At 43.6% G+C, this 14159-nt stretch overlaps 11 non-coding genes across 11 annotated transcripts; all 11 read right to left on the bottom strand.

Annotated features, from left to right (window-relative positions):
* Nucleotides 1–846: 846 nt before the first annotated feature.
* On the bottom strand, nucleotides 847–918 carry trnaw-cca (transfer RNA tryptophan (anticodon CCA)). Its single transcript has one exon. It is a non-coding gene; the product is annotated as a tRNA-Trp (tRNA).
* A 2256-nt stretch (nucleotides 919–3174) lies between these two features.
* trnaw-cca (transfer RNA tryptophan (anticodon CCA)) lies at nucleotides 3175–3246 on the bottom strand. Its single transcript has one exon. It is a non-coding gene; the product is annotated as a tRNA-Trp (tRNA).
* A 931-nt stretch (nucleotides 3247–4177) lies between these two features.
* trnaw-cca (transfer RNA tryptophan (anticodon CCA)) lies at nucleotides 4178–4249 on the bottom strand. Its single transcript has one exon. It is a non-coding gene; the product is annotated as a tRNA-Trp (tRNA).
* Nucleotides 4250–5171: 922 nt separating this feature from the next.
* trnaw-cca (transfer RNA tryptophan (anticodon CCA)) lies at nucleotides 5172–5243 on the bottom strand. The gene has a single exon. It is a non-coding gene; the product is annotated as a tRNA-Trp (tRNA).
* A 931-nt stretch (nucleotides 5244–6174) lies between these two features.
* On the bottom strand, nucleotides 6175–6246 carry trnaw-cca (transfer RNA tryptophan (anticodon CCA)). The gene has a single exon. It is a non-coding gene; the product is annotated as a tRNA-Trp (tRNA).
* A 929-nt stretch (nucleotides 6247–7175) lies between these two features.
* Nucleotides 7176–7247, bottom strand: trnaw-cca (transfer RNA tryptophan (anticodon CCA)). The gene has a single exon. It is a non-coding gene; the product is annotated as a tRNA-Trp (tRNA).
* Nucleotides 7248–8178: 931 nt separating this feature from the next.
* trnaw-cca (transfer RNA tryptophan (anticodon CCA)) lies at nucleotides 8179–8250 on the bottom strand. The gene has a single exon. It is a non-coding gene; the product is annotated as a tRNA-Trp (tRNA).
* A 929-nt stretch (nucleotides 8251–9179) lies between these two features.
* Nucleotides 9180–9251, bottom strand: trnaw-cca (transfer RNA tryptophan (anticodon CCA)). Its single transcript has one exon. It is a non-coding gene; the product is annotated as a tRNA-Trp (tRNA).
* Nucleotides 9252–10182: 931 nt separating this feature from the next.
* trnaw-cca (transfer RNA tryptophan (anticodon CCA)) lies at nucleotides 10183–10254 on the bottom strand. The gene has a single exon. It is a non-coding gene; the product is annotated as a tRNA-Trp (tRNA).
* A 2244-nt stretch (nucleotides 10255–12498) lies between these two features.
* trnaw-cca (transfer RNA tryptophan (anticodon CCA)) lies at nucleotides 12499–12570 on the bottom strand. Its single transcript has one exon. It is a non-coding gene; the product is annotated as a tRNA-Trp (tRNA).
* Nucleotides 12571–13867: 1297 nt separating this feature from the next.
* Nucleotides 13868–13939, bottom strand: trnaw-cca (transfer RNA tryptophan (anticodon CCA)). The gene has a single exon. It is a non-coding gene; the product is annotated as a tRNA-Trp (tRNA).
* Between the last annotated feature and the right edge of the window lie 220 nt (nucleotides 13940–14159).

Raw genomic sequence — 14159 nt, 5'->3', positions numbered from 1 at the left:
TCCTTATCACAGTCCTCAAAGGCAAGCTAGACACAAGCATAAGTTTGACGTGAAGGTGGCTGAATTCAAGCACACCTGAAAGGGGCCTTCCACGTTTTTACAAACCACTGCTATACTCAACCTTTGGATCTGGAGACAGACGCGCCAATTGTTTTGTTCCACGAGGGCCTCTGGCATGAAAGGTGAGTGATTAACCACTGAGCTACTAGAAGTTGATGAACACAACCTTCTGATCTGGAGTCAGATGCGCTACCATTGCGCAAAAGGTCCCAGCTCACAGCCGCTGTCGACAAACAAGCCACAAACATAAATTGAGAACAAAAACGGAAATTTGTCTTAGCAGTGGCTAAAACTGAGCACACGTAAACTTTGCGTTCCACAACTTTAAAAATAAACTGATGAACTCAACGTCCGTGATCTCGTCAAGGTTTAAACATGCAACCTTTTGAATGGGGGACAGACGCAAAACAGCTACACCACAGAGTCCTTATCAGAGTCCTCGTTGTCAAGCTAGACAGGGAGCATAACCTGAGCGCAAGGCTTGGAGTTTGACTTAAAAGTGTCTGAACGTGAGCATAGCTAAAAGGTGCCTCCCATAACTTTGCAAACAATTGCTAAAGTCAATCCTTGTGACCCTGGGGTGACGTAAACACGCAACGTTGAGATGTGGAGTCAGACACGCTACTTTTATGTCCCATGAGGTCCTGTCCACTGTCCTCATTGACAAACCAGACATAAGCATAAAGTAAGCACAAGACTTGGAATCTGACTTAGATGTTGCTGAACATAAGCACTCCTAGATGGTGCCTTCCACTACTTTATAAATCAGGCCAAGCTTAGCACCTGTGACCCTGACGTGATTTGAACACGCATCCTTCTGATCTGGAGTCAGACGCGCTACCGTTGCGCCACAAGGTCCTGTGTGAATGTGCCCAACAATAAGCTAGACACAAGCATAAACTGAGCACAAAGCTAGGAAATCCACTACCGCTGCACCATGAGGTCCTTATCACAGTCCTCAATGGCAAGCTAGACACAAGCATAAGTTTGACGTGAAGGTGGCTGAATTCAAGCACACCTGAAAGGGGCCTTCCACGCTTTTATAAACCACTGCTATACTCAACCTTTGGATCTGGAGACAGACGCGCCAATTGTTTTGTTCCACGAGGGCCTCTGGCATGAAAGGTGACTGATTAACCACTGAGCTACTAGAAGTTGATGAACCTTTATAACACCATACAGAAACACATATGATACATTCTATACACACGATACTTTCTATACAAACACTATACTTTCTATACATGTACTCACACGATACATATATTCTGTACAAATACACACACAATACATTCTATACATATACAGAAACACACACACAATACATTCTGTATATATACACGATATATTCTATATACATATACACAATCCATTTTAAACATCTACAGAAACACAGACAATACATTATATATATATATATATATATATATATATATATATATATATATATATATATACTATACATTATACAAATACAAATGTTATATTGTATACAAATACACACACAATACATTCCATACTAATTCACATGATACATTTTATAAACATACATTCTATAGAGATACACACTTGATTCACTCTAGGATAGAACCCGGGTCACCGGCGTAAAAGGTGAGTGATTAACCCTTGCGCTATTGGAAGATGATGAATCCTTATAACTAAAAGATACACCACCATAAAACACTATACAATAACACACATGATTAGGGCCACACGGAATCTGCGCGCACAGAATTCTGCAGATTTTCTGCAGAATTTAGCAGATTTGTGCAGATTTTTAGCCCATTATAAATTTTGTTTATTTACTGGAGTAAATGTGTAAATCTGAATTTATTCAGTTTTTATTCAGTAATTTATTACTTTTTATGTAATATATTAAAGTGTAGGTTATGATACTCCGCTGGATACTCCCAAAATAATTCTGCAGATATCCGCAAATTTTTACCAAAAACCATGAGGTCCTTATCACAGTCCTCAACGGCAAGCTAGACACAAGCATAAACAGAGCTCAAGGCTTGCAATTTGACTTGAAGGTGGCTGAATTCAAGCACACCTGAAAGGGGCCTTCCACGTTTTTACAAACCTCTGCTAATCTCAACCTTTGGCACCTCATTTGAATATACGACCTTCGGATCTGGAGACAGAGGCGGCAATTGTTTTTTCCCACGAGCTCCTGTCCACCTTTCCCATCAACAAGCAAGACTCGAGCGTATAGTAAGCACAGGGCTGGGAATTTGACTTAAAACAGCTGAAAGCAAGCACTCCTAGATGTGCCATGCACATGTTTACAAACAATTGTCCTGTCCACTGTTCTCATCGACAAAACAGACACAAGCATAAGGCTTGGAATCTGATTTAGATGTTGCTGAACGTAAGCACTCCTAGATGGTGCCTTCCACTACTTTTACACAAGCACTCCAAAAAGGCGCCTTCCACAACCTTAAAGACAGTCAAGCCTTAAATCTCTGAACCTGACGTGATTTGAACACACAACCTTCTGATCTGGAGTCAGATGCGCTACCATTGCGCAAAAGGTCTCAGCTCACAGCCGCTGTCGACAAACAAGCCACAAACATAAATTGAGAACAAAAACGGAAATTTGTCTTAGCAGTGGCTAAAACTGAGCACTCGTAAACTTTGCGTTCCACAACTTAAAAAATAAACTGATGAACTCAACGTCCGTGATCTCGTCAAGGTTTAAACATGCAACCTTTTGAATGGGGGACAGACGCAAAACAGCTACACCACAGAGTCCTTATCAGAGTCCTCGTTGTCAAGCTAGACAGGGAGCATAACCTGAGCGCAAGGCTTGGAGTTTGACTTAAAAGTGTCTGAACGTGAGCATAGCTAAAAGGTGCCTCCCATAACTTTGCAAACAATTGCTAAAGTCAATCCTTGTGACCCTGGGGTGACGTAAACACGCAACGTTGAGATGTGGAGTCAGACACGCTACTTTTATGTCCCATGAGGTCCTGTCCACTGTCCTCATTGACAAACCAGACATAAGCATAAAGTAAGCACAAGACTTGGAATCTGACTTAGATGTTGCTGAACATAAGCACTCCTAGATGGTGCCTTCCACTACTTCATAAATCAGGCCAAGCTTAGCACCTGTGACCCTGACGTGATTTGAACACGCATCCTTCTGATCTGGAGTCAGACGCGCTACCGTTGCGCCACAAGGTCCTGTGTGAATGTGCCCAACAATAAGCTAGACACAAGCATAAACTGAGCACAAAGCTAGGAAATCCACTACCGCTGCACCATGAGGTCCTTATCACAGTCCTCAAAGGCAAGCTAGACACAAGCATAAGTTTGACGTGAAGGTGGCTGAATTCAAGCACACCTGAAAGGGGCCTTCCACGCTTTTACAAACCACTGCTATACTCAACCTTTGGATCTGGAGACAGACGCGCCAATTGTTTTGTTCCACGAGGGCCTCTAGCATGAAAGGTGAGTTATGAACCACTGAGCTACTAGAAGTTGATGAACACAACCTTCTGATCTGGAGTCAGATGCGCTACCATTGCGCAAAAGGTCCCAGCTCACAGCCGCTGTCGACAAACAAGCCACAAACATAAATTGAGAACAAAAACGGAAATTTGTCTTAGCAGTGGCTAAAACTGAGCACTCGTAAACTTTGCCTTCCACAACTTTAAAAATAAACTGATGAACTCAACGTCCGTGATCTCGTCAAGGTTTAAACATGCAACCTTTTGAATGGGGGACAGACGCAAAACAGCTACACCACAGAGTCCTTATCAGAGTCCTCGTTGTCAAGCTAGACAGGGAGCATAACCTGAGCGCAAGGCTTGGAATTTGACTTAAAAGTGTCTGAACGTGAGCATAGCTAAAAGGTGCCTCCCATAACTTTGCAAACAATTGCTAAAGTCAATCCTTGTGACCCTGGGGTGACGTAAACACGCAACGTTGAGATGTGGAGTCAGACACGCTACTTTTATGTCCCATGAGGTCCTGTCCACTGTCCTCATTGACAAACCAGACATAAGCATAAAGTAAGCACAAGACTTGGAATCTGACTTAGATGTTGCTGAACATAAGCACTCCTAGATGGTGCCTTCCACTACTTCATAAATCAGGCCAAGCTTAGCACCTGTGACCCTGACGTGATTTGAACACACAACCTTCTGATCTGGAGTCAGACGCGCTACCGTTGCGCCACAAGGTCCTGTGTGAATGTGCCCAACAATAAGCTAGACACAAGCATAAACTGAGCACAAAGCTAGGAAATCGACTACCGCTGCACCATGAGGTCCTTATCACAGTCCTCAAAGGCAAGCTAGACACAAGCATAAGTTTGACGTGAAGGTGGCTGAATTCAAGCACACCTGAAAGGGGCCTTCCACGCTTTTACAAACCACTGCTATACTCAACCTTTGGATCTGGAGACAGACGCGCCAATTGTTTTGTTCCACGAGGGCCTCTGGCATGAAAGGTGAGTGATTAACCACTGAGCTACTAGAAGTTGATGAACACAACCTTCTGATCTGGAGTCAGATGCGCTACCATTGCGCAAAAGGTCCCAGCTCACAGCCGCTGTCGACAAACAAGCCAGAAACATAAAATGAACAAAAACGGAAATTTGTCTTAGCAGTGGCTAAAACTGAGCACTCGTAAACTTTGCCTTCCACAACTTTAAAAATAAACTGATGAACTCAACGTCCGTGATCTCGTCAAGGTTTAAACATGCAACCTTTTGAATGGGGGACAGACGCAAAACAGCTACACCACAGAGTCCTTATCAGAGTCCTCGTTGTCAAGCTAGACAGGGAGCATAACCTGAGCGCAAGGCTTGGAGTTTGACTTAAAAGTGTCTGAACGTGAGCATAGCTAAAAGGTGCCTCCCATAACTTTGCAAACAATTGCTAAAGTCAATCCTTGTGACCCTGGGGTGACGTAAACACGCAACGTTGAGATGTGGAGTCAGACACGCTACTTTTATGTCCCATGAGGTCCTGTCCACTGTCCTCATTGACAAACCAGACATAAGCAAGCACAAGACTTGGAATCTGACTTAGATGTTGCTGAACATAAGCACTCCTAGATGGTGCCTTCCACTACTTCATAAATCAGGCCAAGCTTAGCACCTGTGACCCTGACGTGATTTGAACACGCAACCTTCTGATCTGGAGTCAGACGCGCTACCGTTGCGCCACAAGGTCCTGTGTGAATATGCCCAACAATAAGCTAGACACAAGCATAAACTGAGCAAAAAACTAGGAAATCCACTACCGCTGCACCATGAGGTCCTTATCACAGTCCTCAAAGGCAAGCTAGACACAAGCATAAGTTTGACGTGAAGGTGGCTGAATTCAAGCACACCTGAAAGGGGCCTTCCACGTTTTTACAAACCACTGCTATACTCAACCTTTGGATCTGGAGACAGACGCGCCAATTGTTTTGTTTCACGAGGGCCTCTGGCATGAAAGGTGAGTGATTAACCACTGAGCTACTAGAAGTTGATGAACACAACCTTCTGATCTGGAGTCAGATGCGCTACCATTGCGCAAAAGGTCCCAGTTCACAGCCGCTGTCGACAAACAAGCCACAAACATAAATTGAGAACAAAAACGGAAATTTGTCTTAGCAGTGGCTAAAACTGAGCACTCGTAAACTTTGCCTTCCACAACTTTAAAAATAAACTGATGAACTCAACGTCCGTGATCTCGTCAAGGTTTAAACATGCAACCTTTTGAATGGGGGACAGACGCAAAACAGCTACACCACAGAGTCCTTATCAGAGTCCTCGTTGTCAAGCTAGACAGGGAGCATAACCTGAGCGCAAGGCTTGGAGTTTGACTTAAAAGTGTCTGAACGTGAGCATAGCTAAAAGGTGCCTCCCATAACTTTGCAAACAATTGCTAAAGTCAATCCTTGTGACCCTGGGGTGACGTAAACACGCAACGTTGAGATGTGGAGTCAGACACGCTACTTTTATGTCCCATGAGGTCCTGTCCACTGTCCTCATTGACAAACCAGACATAAGCATAAAGTAAGCACAAGACTTGGAATCTGACTTAGATGTTGCTGAACATAAGCACTCCTAGATGGTGCCTTCCACTACTTCATAAATCAGGCCAAGCTTAGCACCTGTGACCCTGACGTGATTTGAACACACAACCTTCTGATCTGGAGTCAGACGCGCTACCGTTGCGCCACAAGGTCCTGTGTGAATGTGCCCAACAATAAGCTAGACACAAGCATAAACTGAGCACAAAGCTAGGAAATCGACTACCGCTGCACCATGAGGTCCTTATCACAGTCCTCAAAGGCAAGCTAGACACAAGCATAAGTTTGACGTGAAGGTGGCTGAATTCAAGCACACCTGAAAGGGGCCTTCCACGCTTTTACAAACCACTGCTATACTCAACCTTTGGATCTGGAGACAGACGCGCCAATTGTTTTGTTCCACGAGGGCCTCTGGCATGAAAGGTGAGTGATTAACCACTGAGCTACTAGAAGTTGATGAACACAACCTTCTGATCTGGAGTCAGATGCGCTACCATTGCGCAAAAGGTCCCAGCTCACAGCCGCTGTCGACAAACAAGCCAGAAACATAAAATGAACAAAAACGGAAATTTGTCTTAGCAGTGGCTAAAACTGAGCACTCGTAAACTTTGCCTTCCACAACTTTAAAAATAAACTGATGAACTCAACGTCCGTGATCTCGTCAAGGTTTAAACATGCAACCTTTTGAATGGGGGACAGACGCAAAACAGCTACACCACAGAGTCCTTATCAGAGTCCTCGTTGTCAAGCTAGACAGGGAGCATAACCTGAGCGCAAGGCTTGCAGTTTGACTTAAAAGTGTCTGAACGTGAGCATAGCTAAAAGGTGCCTCCCATAACTTTGCAAACAATTGCTAAAGTCAATCCTTGTGACCCTGGGGTGACGTAAACACGCAACGTTGAGATGTGGAGTCAGACACGCTACTTTTATGTCCCATGAGGTCCTGTCCACTGTCCTCATTGACAAACCAGACATAAGCATAAAGTAAGCACAAGACTTGGAATCTGACTTAGATGTTGCTGAACATAAGCACTCCTAGATGGTGCCTTCCACTACTTCATAAATCAGGCCAAGCTTAGCACCTGTGACCCTGACGTGATTTGAACACGCATCCTTCTGATCTGGAGTCAGACGCGCTACCGTTGCGCCACAAGGTCCTGTGTGAATGTGCCCAACAATAAGCTAGACACAAGCATAAACTGAGCACAAAGCTAGGAAATCCACTACCGCTGCACCATGAGGTCCTTATCACAGTCCTCAATGGCAAGCTAGACACAAGCATAAGTTTGACGTGAAGGTGGCTGAATTCAAGCACACCTGAAAGGGGCCTTCCACGCTTTTATAAACCACTGCTATACTCAACCTTTGGATCTGGAGACAGACGCGCCAATTGTTTTGTTCCACGAGGGCCTCTGGCATGAAAGGTGAGTGATTAACCACTGAGCTACTAGAAGTTGATGAACACAACCTTCTGATCTGGAGTCAGATGCGCTACCATTGCGCAAAAGGTCTCAGCTCACAGCCGCTGTCGACAAACAAGCCACAAACATAAATTGAGAACAAAAACGGAAATTTGTCTTAGCAGTGGCTAAAACTGAGCACTCGTAAACTTTGCCTTCCACAACTTTAAAAATAAACTGATGAACTCAACGTCCGTGATCTCGTCAAGGTTTAAACATGCAACCTTTTGAATGGGGGGCAGACGCAAAACAGCTACACCACAGAGTCCTTATCAGAGTCCTCGTTGTCAAGCTAGACAGGGAGCATAACCTGAGCGCAAGGCTTGGAGTTTGACTTAAAAGTGTCTGAACGTGAGCATAGCTAAAAGGTGCCTCCCATAACTTTGCAAACAATTGCTAAAGTCAATCCTTGTGACCCTGGGGTGACGTAAACACGCAACGTTGAGATGTGGAGTCAGACACGCTACTTTTATGTCCCATGAGGTCCTGTCCACTGTCCTCATTGACAAACCAGACATAAGCATAAAGTAAGCACAAGACTTGGAATCTGACTTAGATGTTGCTGAACATAAGCACTCCTAGATGGTGCCTTCCACTACTTCATAAATCAGGCCAAGCTTAGCACCTGTGACCCTGACGTGATTTGAACACGCATCCTTCTGATCTGGAGTCAGACGCGCTACCGTTGCGCCACAAGGTCCTGTGTGAATGTGCCCAACAATAAGCTAGACACAAGCATAAACTGAGCACAAAGCTAGGAAATCCACTACCGCTGCACCATGAGGTCCTTATCACAGTCCTCAATGGCAAGCTAGACACAAGCATAAGTTTGACGTGAAGGTGGCTGAATTCAAGCACACCTGAAAGGGGCCTTCCACGCTTTTATAAACCACTGCTATACTCAACCTTTGGATCTGGAGACAGACGCGCCAATTGTTTTGTTCCACGAGGGCCTCTGGCATGAAAGGTGAGTGATTAACCACTGAGCTACTAGAAGTTGATGAACACAACCTTCTGATCTGGAGTCAGATGCGCTACCATTGCGCAAAAGGTCCCAGCTCACAGCCGCTGTCGACAAACAAGCCAGAAACATAAAATGAACAAAAACGGAAATTTGTCTTAGCAGTGGCTAAAACTGAGCACTCGTAAACTTTGCCTTCCACAACTTTAAAAATAAACTGATGAACTCAACGTCCGTGATCTCGTCAAGGTTTAAACATGCAACCTTTTGAATGGGGGACAGACGCAAAACAGCTACACCACAGAGTCCTTATCAGAGTCCTCGTTGTCAAGCTAGACAGGGAGCATAACCTGAGCGCAAGGCTTGGAGTTTGACTTAAAAGTGTCTGAACGTGAGCATAGCTAAAAGGTGCCTCCCATAACTTTGCAAACAATTGCTAAAGTCAATCCTTGTGACCCTGGGGTGACGTAAACACGCAACGTTGAGATGTGGAGTCAGACACGCTACTTTTATGTCCCATGAGGTCCTGTCCACTGTCCTCATTGACAAACCAGACATAAGCATAAAGTAAGCACAAGACTTGGAATCTGACTTAGATGTTGCTGAACATAAGCACTCCTAGATGGTGCCTTCCACTACTTCATAAATCAGGCCAAGCTTAGCACCTGTGACCCTGACGTGATTTGAACACGCAACCTTCTGATCTGGAGTCTGACGCGCTACCGTTGCACCACAAGGTCCTGTGTGAATATGCCCAACAATAAGCTAGACACAAGCATAAACTGAGCAAAAAACTAGGAAATCCACTACCGCTGCACCATGAGGTCCTTATCACAGTCCTCAAAGGCAAGCTAGACACAAGCATAAGTTTGACGTGAAGGTGGCTGAATTCAAGCACACCTGAAAGGGGCCTTCCACGTTTTTACAAACCACTGCTATACTCAACCTTTGGATCTGGAGACAGACGCGCCAATTGTTTTGTTTCACGAGGGCCTCTGGCATGAAAGGTGAGTGATTAACCACTGAGCTACTAGAAGTTGATGAACACAACCTTCTGATCTGGAGTCAGATGCGCTACCATTGCGCAAAAGGTCCCAGCTCACAGCCGCTGTCGACAAACAAGCCACAAACATAAATTGAGAACAAAAACGGAAATTTGTCTTAGCAGTGGCTAAAACTGAGCACTCGTAAACTTTGCCTTCCACAACTTTAAAAATAAACTGATGAACTCAACGTCCGTGATCTCGTCAAGGTTTAAACATGCAACCTTTTGAATGGGGGACAGACGCAAAACAGCTACACCACAGAGTCCTTATCAGAGTCCTCGTTGTCAAGCTAGACAGGGAGCATAACCTGAGCGCAAGGCTTGGAATTTGACTTAAAAGTGTCTGAACGTGAGCATAGCTAAAAGGTGCCTCCCATAACTTTGCAAACAATTGCTAAAGTCAATCCTTGTGACCCTGGGGTGACGTAAACACGCAACGTTGAGATGTGGAGTCAGACACGCTACTTTTATGTCCCATGAGGTCCTGTCCACTGTCCTCATTGACAAACCAGACATAAGCATAAAGTAAGCACAAGACTTGGAATCTGACTTAGATGTTGCTGAACATAAGCACTCCTAGATGGTGCCTTCCACTACTTCATAAATCAGGACAAGCTTAGCACCTGTGACCCTGACGTGATTTGGAAACGCAACCTTCTGATCTGGAGTCAGACGCGCTACCGTTGCGCCACAAGGTCCTGTGTGAATGTGCCCAACAATAAGCTAGACACAAGCATAAACTGAGCACAAAGCTAGGAAATCGACTACCGCTGCACCATGAGGTCCTTATCACAGTCCTCAAAGGCAAGCTAGACACAAGCATAAGTTTGACGTAAAGGTGGCTGAATTCAAGCACACTTGAAAGGGGCCTTCCACGTTTTTACAAACCACTGCTATACTCAACCTTTGGATCTGGAGACAGACGCGCCAATTGTTTTGTTCCACGAGGGCCTCTGGCATGAAAGGTGACTGATTAACCACTGAGCTACTAGAAGTTGATGAACCTTTATAACACCATACAGAAACACATATGATACATTCTATACACACGATACTTTCTATACAAACACTATACTTTCTATACATGTACTCACACGATACATATATTCTGTACAAATACACACACAATACATTCTATACATATACAGAAACACACACACAATACATTCTGTATATATACACGATATATTCTATACATGTACACACGATACATTCTACACATATACACAATCCATTTTAAACATCTACAGAAACACAGACAATACATTATATATATATATATATACTATACATTATACAAATACAAATGTTATATTGTATACAAATACACACACAATACATTCCATACTAATTCACATGATACATTTTATAAACATACATTCTATAGAGATACACACTTGATTCACTCTAGGATAGAACCCGGGTCACCGGCATGAAAGGTGAGTGATTAACCCTTGCGCTATTGGAAGATGATGAATCCTTATAACTAAAAGATACACCACCATAAAACACTATACAATAACACACATGATTAGGGCCACACGGAATCTGCGCGCACAGAATTCTGCAGATTTTCTGCAGAATTTAGCAGATTTGTGCAGATTTTTAGCCCATTATAAATTTTGTTTATTTACTGGAGTAAATGTGTAAATCTGAATTTATTCAGTTTTTATTCAGTAATTTATTACTTTTTATGTAATATATTAAAGTGTAGGTTATGATACTCCGCTGGATACTCCCAAAATAATTCTGCAGATATCCGCAAATTTTTACCAAAAACCATGAGGTCCTTATCACAGTCCTCAACGGCAAGCTAGACACAAGCATAAACAGAGCTCAAGGCTTGCAATTTGACTTGAAGGTGGCTGAATTCAAGCACACCTGAAAGGGGCCTTCCACGTTTTTACAAACCTCTGCTAATCTCAACCTTTGGCACCTCATTTGAATTTACGACCTTCGGATCTGGAGACAGAGGCGGCAATTGTTTTTTCCCACGAGCTCCTGTCCACCTTTCCCATCAACAAGCAAGACTCGAGCGTATAGTAAGCACAGGGCTGGGAATTTGACTTAAAACAGCTGAAAGCAAGCACTCCTAGATGTGCCATGCACATGTTTACAAACAATTGTCCTGTCCACTGTTCTCATCGACAAAACAGACACAAGCATAAGGCTTGGAATCTGATTTAGATGTTGCTGAACGTAAGCACTCCTAGATGGTGCCTTCCACTACTTTTACACAAGCACTCCAAAAAGGCGCCTTCCACAACCTTAAAGACAGTCAAGCCTTAAATCTCTGAACCTGACGTGATTTGAACACACAACCTTCTGATCTGGAGTCAGATGCGCTACCATTGCGCAAAAGGTCTCAGCTCACAGCCGCTGTCGACAAACAAGCCACAAACATAAATTGAGAACAAAAACGGAAATTTGTCTTAGCAGTGGCTAAAACTGAGCACTCGTAAACTTTGCCTTCCACAACTTTAAAAATAAACTGATGAACTCAACGTCCGTGATCTCGTCAAGGTTTAAACATGCAACCTTTTGAATGGGGGGCAGACGCAAAACAGCTACACCACAGAGTCCTTATCAGAGTCCTCGTTGTCAAGCTAGACAGGGAGCATAACCTGAGCGCAAGGCTTGGAGTTTGACTTAAAAGTGTCTGAACGTGAGCATAGCTAAAAGGTGCCTCCCATAACTTTGCAAACAATTGCTAAAGTCAATCCTTGTGACCCTGGGGTGACGTAAACACGCAACGTTGAGATGTGGAGTCAGACACGCTACTTTTATGTCCCATGAGGTCCTGTCCACTGTCCTCATTGACAAACCAGACATAAGCATAAAGTAAGCACAAGACTTGGAATCTGACTTAGATGTTGCTGAACATAAGCACTCCTAGATGGTGCCTTCCACTACTTCATAAACCAGGCCAAGCTTAGCACCTGTGACCCTGACGTGATTTGAACACGCAACCTTCTGATCTGGTGTCAGACGCGCTACCGTTGCGCCACAAGGTCCTGTGTGAATGTGCCCAACAATAAGCTAGACACAAGCATAAACTGAGCACAAAGCTAGGAAATCGACTACCGCTGCACCATGAGGTCCTTATCACAGTCCTCAAAGGCAAGCTAGACACAAGCATAAGTTTGACGTGAAGGTGGCTGAATTCAAGCACACCTGAAAGGGGCCTTCCACGTTTTTACAAACCACTGCTATACTCAACCTTTGGATCTGGAGACAGACGCGCCAATTGTTTTGTTTCACGAGGGCCTCTGGCATGAAAGGTGAGTGATTAACCACTGAGCTACTAGAAGTTAATGAACCTTTATAACACCATACAGAAACACATATGATACATTCTATACACACGATACTTTCTATACATGTACTCACACAATACATATATTCTGTACAAATACACACACAATACATTCTATACATATACAGAAACACACACACAATACATTCTGTATATATACGATATATTCTATACATGTACACACGATACATTCTACACATATACACAATCCATTTTAAACATCTACAGAAACACAGACAATACATTATATATATATATATATATATATATATATATATATATATACTATACATTATACAAATACAAATGTTATATTGTATACAAATACACACACAATACATTCCATACTAATTCACATGATACATTTTATAAACATACATTCTATAGAGAAACACACTTGATTCACTCTAGGATAGAACCCGGGTCACCGGCGTGAAAGGTGAGTGATTAACCCTTGCGCTATTGGAAGATGATGAATCTTTATAACTAAAAGATACAAAACTGAGCACTCGTAAACTTTGCCTTCCACAACTTTAAAAATAAACTGATGAACTCAACGTCCGTGATCTCGTCAAGGTTTAAACATGCAACCTTTTGAATGGGGGACAGACGCAAAACAGCTACACCACAGAGTCCTTATCAGAGTCCTCATTGTCAAGCTAGACAGGGAGCATAACCTGAGCGCAAGGCTTGGAATTTGACTTAAAAGTGTCTGAACGTGAGCATAGCTAAAAGGTGCCTCCCATAACTTTGCAAACAATTGCTAAAGTCAATCCTTGTGACCCTGGGGTGACGTAAACACGCAACGTTGAGATGTAGAGTCAGACACGCTACTTTTATGTCCCATGAGGTCCTGTCCACTGTCCTCATTGACAAACCAGACATAAGCATAAAGTAAGCACAAGACTTGGAATCTGACTTAGATGATGCTGAACATAAGCACTCCTAGATGGTGCCTTCCACTACTTCATAAATCAGGCCAAGCTTAGCACCTGTGACCCTGACATGATTTGAACACGCAATCTTCTGATCTGGAGTCAGACGCGCAACCGTTGCGCCACAAGGTCCTGTGTGAATGTGCCCAACAATAAGCTAGACACAAGCATAAACTGAGCACAAAGCTAGGAAATCCACTACCGCTGCACCATGAGGTCCTTATCACAGTCCTCAATGGCAAGCTAGACACAAGCATAAGTTTGACGTGAAGGTGGCTGAATTCAAGCACACCTAAAAGGGGCCTTCCACGTTTTTACAAACCACTGCTATACTCAACCTTTGGATCTGGAG

This window comes from Danio rerio, chromosome 7 (genome assembly GCF_049306965.1).
Source record: "Danio rerio strain Tuebingen ecotype United States chromosome 7, GRCz12tu, whole genome shotgun sequence".
Lineage (NCBI taxonomy): Eukaryota > Metazoa > Chordata > Actinopteri > Cypriniformes > Danionidae > Danio > Danio rerio.
This window is presented reverse-complemented; position numbering and strand designations above follow the sequence as displayed.